The sequence below is a fragment of the Tupaia chinensis genome, unplaced genomic scaffold (assembly GCF_000334495.1).
Source record: "Tupaia chinensis unplaced genomic scaffold, TupChi_1.0 Scaffold000578_2, whole genome shotgun sequence".
NCBI classification, from domain to species: domain Eukaryota; kingdom Metazoa; phylum Chordata; class Mammalia; order Scandentia; family Tupaiidae; genus Tupaia; species Tupaia belangeri.
The window spans coordinates 5,460,546-5,466,195 of record NW_006160094.1 but is presented as its reverse complement, the minus strand read 5'-3'; the positions used below and the strand labels follow the sequence as shown (position 1 = coordinate 5,466,195).

The window sequence follows — 5,650 nt, the reverse complement described above, 5'->3', positions numbered from 1 at the left end:
ATCACTCCGAATTTTACCCATGATTAACTTAGTTAACTCGCCCTGAATGAGAGATTTCCACGTGGCCTCAGCTGGCCACTTCACCAACAAAACCATGTCTCCGCAGTCCACGGATCAGCAGTGTGATCGGAAAATTAAGTAAGCTTGTCTCAAGTGTCCCCCAGTTCCCAGCTCCTTGGCCGTTCTCCTAGTCACTGAAATATCCTGAGCAGGTACCAGGGCAGAGTTCCCGCATCAGCGGTGGGATCAGCACTGAGGAGTAGGCAAGCGAATGAGCCAAAGAAAATGGATGGGCGAACCCCCAAAGCTCGTGGTGCGCTGTGCCCACGGGAAGCAGGACCGTGCCGACCCGTCCTCTGGCTCCTGCTCCTTTCTCCAGTTCCCAGCTTTGCCCACCTCAGCCACCTCCCTCCGGTCCTTCACCCCCTAGAATTTCTGGGCTTTCTGGTCTTATCAAGGAGGCACGGCCAAAGAATGATGCTTAAGTTCATTGGTTTTATTGTGTTTAAGAAAATGCATTGGGCCCAGGGGGTGGTGCAGCTGTCACCCAGCTGGGCCCACATGGGAAAGATCCCAGGTTCACATCCCGGGCCCTTCCTGACCACATCAGTAGTGTGTGCCCACAGGCCGGACCAGCTGGGCGGCTGTGGCTGGGGTGGGTGGTGGCATGAAGACCTTATTGGACCTCTGGCTCACTCATAGAAGAAATAAATGCACTTTTTTTAAAATAAAAAGAAAATGACCTTGGCTTCCTGGTCTTGCCTGTGGTCCTCCAGTTGTCTGCCCAGCAGACACAATCACGTTCCGCTCCGTTCCAGCTTTATCCAGCTTCTTCTCTCACTGCACAGAGCCTCTCCTTCCGTGTTTTCCTCTGCCATGACCCAAAACATGTTTCTCACCCCCCTCCTCCTTTGCCTCTTGAACGTCCCATTCAAAGCTGCTGTGATGTGGTCTCTCACGCACTTTCCGACTTCCTGGAGAAGTCCGAGCCGCGCAGTTCAGCCCTTCCTCATGCTGGCCGGTCTGTGCTCTCCTCTGACTGTACGTGTTTACTGTGTGTCCAAGGGCAGAGCTCACGCTCATTGCTGAAACCATAGATCTGACTGTTTCTCTTTCTTTTCTTCTTCTTCTCCTGCTTCTTCTTTTTTTTTTGGAGAGGTTTTTGCTACAGGGCGCGTGCGCTGGCCAGACAAAGAGAGACAGAGAGACAGAAAGCTAGAAATCACCCCCCAGGGAGGATGGCCACGCTGCAATCCCTTCTCCTCCATTCTCCTCTCGGGATCTTGGGCATGCACGCACACACGCCCGGCGTGACTTTTAAGCCACCGGGTCCAGGATGCAAACTGCGGTCTACTACGTGGGAGTCCAGCGACATAGCCATTACACTAACTGCTGGTCCCTGACTCTGTTTCTAAGACGAGTGTTTTCAGTGCTATTTTGTGCCACATCATGTTGGTTCTCTCAAACAAAAATAACATGAGCAGTCACAGCTTTCCAAGCTCTGCACCCCTCAAGCTCTGTGACACAGCACTTCCGCTTTAGAAAAATAAGTTGCATAGTCACCACCCCTCCCCGTGTGTGAGATTCATCCCCAGATTCCCAGCAGATGTCTGGGACCGTGGATAACACCAGACCCTACACACACACTATGCTTTTTCCGATGCATACACACCTGCGCAGAAGTTTCACTTATTTAGGCACAGTAAGAGATGAACAATAACTAATGATAAAATAGAATGCTTACAACATGTACTAGAATAAAGGGTACACGGTCTCTCTCTGTCTGGAGTATGTCACTGGGTTGTGCTCACCTCTCTTCTGGCTATGGTTGACAGAGGGCAACTGGAACTGGAAAGTGAAGCTGCAGATAAGGGAGAATGACTGAATTGCTAATTAAATGAGGCTCCTTTTTCTAGAACAAAAATTGCACAACATTCTTATATCAGGCATTATTTCATTTCCTTTGCTGTTTTTCATTCATTTGCTTATTTAGATTAGGTTGTCGGAAAAGTCAAGATGTATTTTTCTATGACAGATTCAACGAACATTTAAACGCCTGTGCGGGGGTACTTTGCTAAGCTGTTTCTCACTTTTTCACTCTGGAGAATGTTGATAAACAGAGGACTGTCTTGTCTGGTCCGTGGAGAGCTGCACAGACACACAGGTGCAGATTATGGAGCAGCTACTGCAAAAGACAAGGCTGACTGCAGGCGGCTCGCAGGACCCGCTCAGGCTCGGTACTGGGCACTTCACACCGTCTCAGATTCTAGCGCTCAGCATGGTCCCTGCTTCTGCCCGACAGAGCTGTGTCTGCAGCAGAAGGCCTCACAACGGTATTGACAAAACAGGTTCAATGAGGTTGGGGAGGTCCGTTTGGGGCTTGTTTCCATCAGGGTCTGCCTTTTGATGTCTAGAAAAGTGCTACTTGTGAACAAGTCACTCCGTTTGAAAGAAACTCCCTCTGAGCTGCAGCCTAGCGTGGCCAGACTTGCCCTCTCTCCTTCGGCTCCGCTGCTGTCTGACGTCAGGACTGCAGACCTCGAGGGCCACAGCAGAAGGGAAGGAGAGGAGTGAACCTGGGTGTGCCCTGCCTGCTTGTGAATGTTGCATGAACAGCTTCTGGGCGACTTGAGAGTCTATTTTGCTTCCGTTTCCCTCTCCTCTCTCTCACTCCAGTTCGTGGATTACTGGAGGGTGGAGTTGCAGTTTTAAAGGGAGTAATAATCTCCACTTGGTACTTTCGTGATCGCTGAAAATCTAGCTCTCAAGGGAGAAAGTAGTTTAGCTGGCGTTTCAGCCCTAGCTCTGCCATAGAGTAGGAGCAAGACGATAATTCTGCTAACACTACCGTTACGTATTATTCTATCACTAATTTCATTTCTCTTGCTCGCTATCTTTTTATTTTACAAACAATTTTTTAAATAATTATTTATTTAATTTTATTTATTTATTCATTTATTTTAATTTGACCAGAGAGAAAGAGAGAGAGAGGGAAAGCGAGAAAGTAAGCCACCAGGTCCAGGACTCAAACCATGTTTAGCCAGGTGAGAGTGTCCAGTACCTTAACCACCATGCCACCTGCTGGTCCCCTTTCCAAACAATGTTATTGAAATGTACCAAGATACATGGGCACAAATGTATGAACAGAATAAAAAAATCACATGTACAATAATTTGTTTAAAATGAAGGTTAATTTGGGGAGATATTAGTCCCCTTCTCCTTCCCCTCCAAACTTCCAGCGTTTCCCCTACAGTTAAGTCTATTAACCTAGCATGAAAGAAAGAAAGAAAGAGGGACCAGCAGTTAGCGTAATGGCTATGTCGCTGGACTCCCATGTAGCCGACTGCAGTTTGAGTCTCAGACCCGGTGACTTAAACTCATGCCGGGCACATGTGCGTGTGTGCCCAAGATCCCAAGAGGAGAATGGAGGAGAAGGGATTGCGGTGTGGCCATCCCCCCTGGGGGCTGACTTCTCACTTTCTGTCTCTGTCTGGCGAGCACACGCACCCTATAGCAAAAACTTCTCAAAAAAATAATAAAAGAAAGAAAAAGAACTTTTGCAAAACAAAAAGAAAACAGCATAAAAGAAAGAGAAATGTTTTTCTGCTCGGATGGGACTCTTCCTAGGCACCTGATGAGGCGCACTGAGCGGTGGAGAAATAACTGCAGTGTATGAGTGGTTTTCATGTGGTACGGAGGAAGCCCAGTCTCCAGGGCCCAGAGGAGCTGGTTCCCTCTGCCTGAGGATACTTTCACAGGTGATGGCTGCTTCACTCCCAGCTCCCTGCAGATCTTCAAGAAGTTCTCCTCCATGGCCTCCAGGAGGCGTAGAAGAAATGCAGCACGTTGCGGGGTGCTGGGTGCGGTTCTTGGCTGCCTGCTCCGGGGTGGAAAATGAGCTCCTCCACTCACTGAAGTCTTTGTAACTGCAGGGCGCGCCTACCAGCCCACATGACTGTCCGGGCACGAGGGCTGACTGCTTAGAGACACATTCAGCTTTTGCCGGAACGTGAAGCTGTTGAGGTGGGGAATGGCCCGTTCCACAGCACAGCCCTCAGTCCCCTCCACCACGCGACCAGCTAGCTTTTCATGAATGTCACGTCCTCCGCATTGCCCTACAGGCAGAAGACATTGAAGACTCTGTCACAGTTCATCTTAAATTGATCCATGCCGTAGACCAGGAGCACGGGGCTGTCAGTGTTGGTCCGTACTTGGGTGCTGGTGGTTAGGGGATGCCCACATTGAAGGCTGTAGTGGCCTGGCCCTGACGGTGACCGCCCCACGGGGCCCATCCTTCTCCCTTCTAGTGAGGTGGGGGGTGTGGCCCTCATCATGGTAATGGCTGTGGGATGCGCCGTGGACCCTCCATGTTCTGCGGGATGATCTCCCGGGAGAGGGGGCTGCCTCGGGCATTTGCTGGGGTTGCTGCCAGCGTCATCTTGTCAACTGAGGTTGGGATTTGTGTAGTCCCCTGTGTCCTGATGGTTCCTGGACATATCCCAGAGGGTAGGCTTTGCATATTCAGTCTTCAGAGTACAACAGCCAGAGAAGACAGCCCCATGGAGCGAGGCCGTGGCCCTCTGGGCGCTTTGCACAGTCAGAATGCACCATGGCCTGGCCTCCATTCTTCCGGAAAACGACAACCTCTGAACAGGGCCGCAGGGATTACACGGGTGAAGAGCATCCATGGTAATGGAATAGACAGGATTCGGGATGGTAAAGAGAAGCACAGTCTTGATGCTCTGAGAGTCATCCAAGTCCCGGACGGGAGACCTTCTGACCGGTAAGAGTAGTTGACAAAAGCTGGTGACCCGCAATCTAGATCTGGTTGTCGGCCGTGTAGTTCACTGCGTGGCAAGGCCCCGACACATCTCCAAAGTCCACCAGCGCTTGTCTCTTTGGGCACTGCCCCCCGTAGCTGACAGGACCACCTCCTGCCAGGCCTCCGCAAGGACAGCTTCCACCATGCAACAATCAGGCCCCTGGTGTGGACAGTTGGGGACGCAGGGGTTTTGTGTGGGTCATGGTAGTTCTCCCTGCCGCTGCCGCCTGCTGCCGGGATCCTCCACCACCAGCTGGAGGCAGCCTTGTCAGATGTCAGCCCCTTCCGGCCAGCTGCCCTCACCACCGCTGTAACAGCAGCCACCTTGGCCCTCCCAGCTGTCACCTCCACCATCGCTCCCCACCGCCTCAGCGGCTCATTGGCTGCTGCCTCTGCTCCGGTCGCAGCTGCTCTAATGTTTCTCTCTTAAAAATAAAGCCAAAGGGGCCGACTGTGTAGCGCAGAGATCGAATGCTGTCACTGAGAGGTGGATCCCACATGGCCTACAAGGGCTCGAATCCTGCCCCCGAAGCTGGAAAACCAATCCTGACGGGATGGAGAACGGAGGACCGGGGTTTGCAGGATGGTCACACCCCACTGGGAGAACAAACTGTCACTCTCTCATGTACACGTCGAGTCCACAGACCCTCTGGCAAATAAATAAACCCAGAGAAAAGCAAGGAGCCCAGGTTTCCGGAGATACATGGAACAGGTTAAAGGTACAGTGGAGGTCCGGGTGGTGCTGTGTTTTTAACTGAAAGAAAGTTGAGGTAAAGAATAACTAATTATGAAATTCAAAGCAAACAAACAAAAAGTACAATGGAGGGC

At 51.1% G+C, this 5,650-nt stretch overlaps 1 pseudogene; it reads right to left on the bottom strand.

The window, feature by feature from the left end:
• Window positions 1–5,176, bottom strand: part of LOC102487884 (heterogeneous nuclear ribonucleoprotein L pseudogene) — a 9,799-nt pseudogene extending 4,623 nt beyond the window's left edge.
• Between the last annotated feature and the right edge of the window lie 474 nt (window positions 5,177–5,650).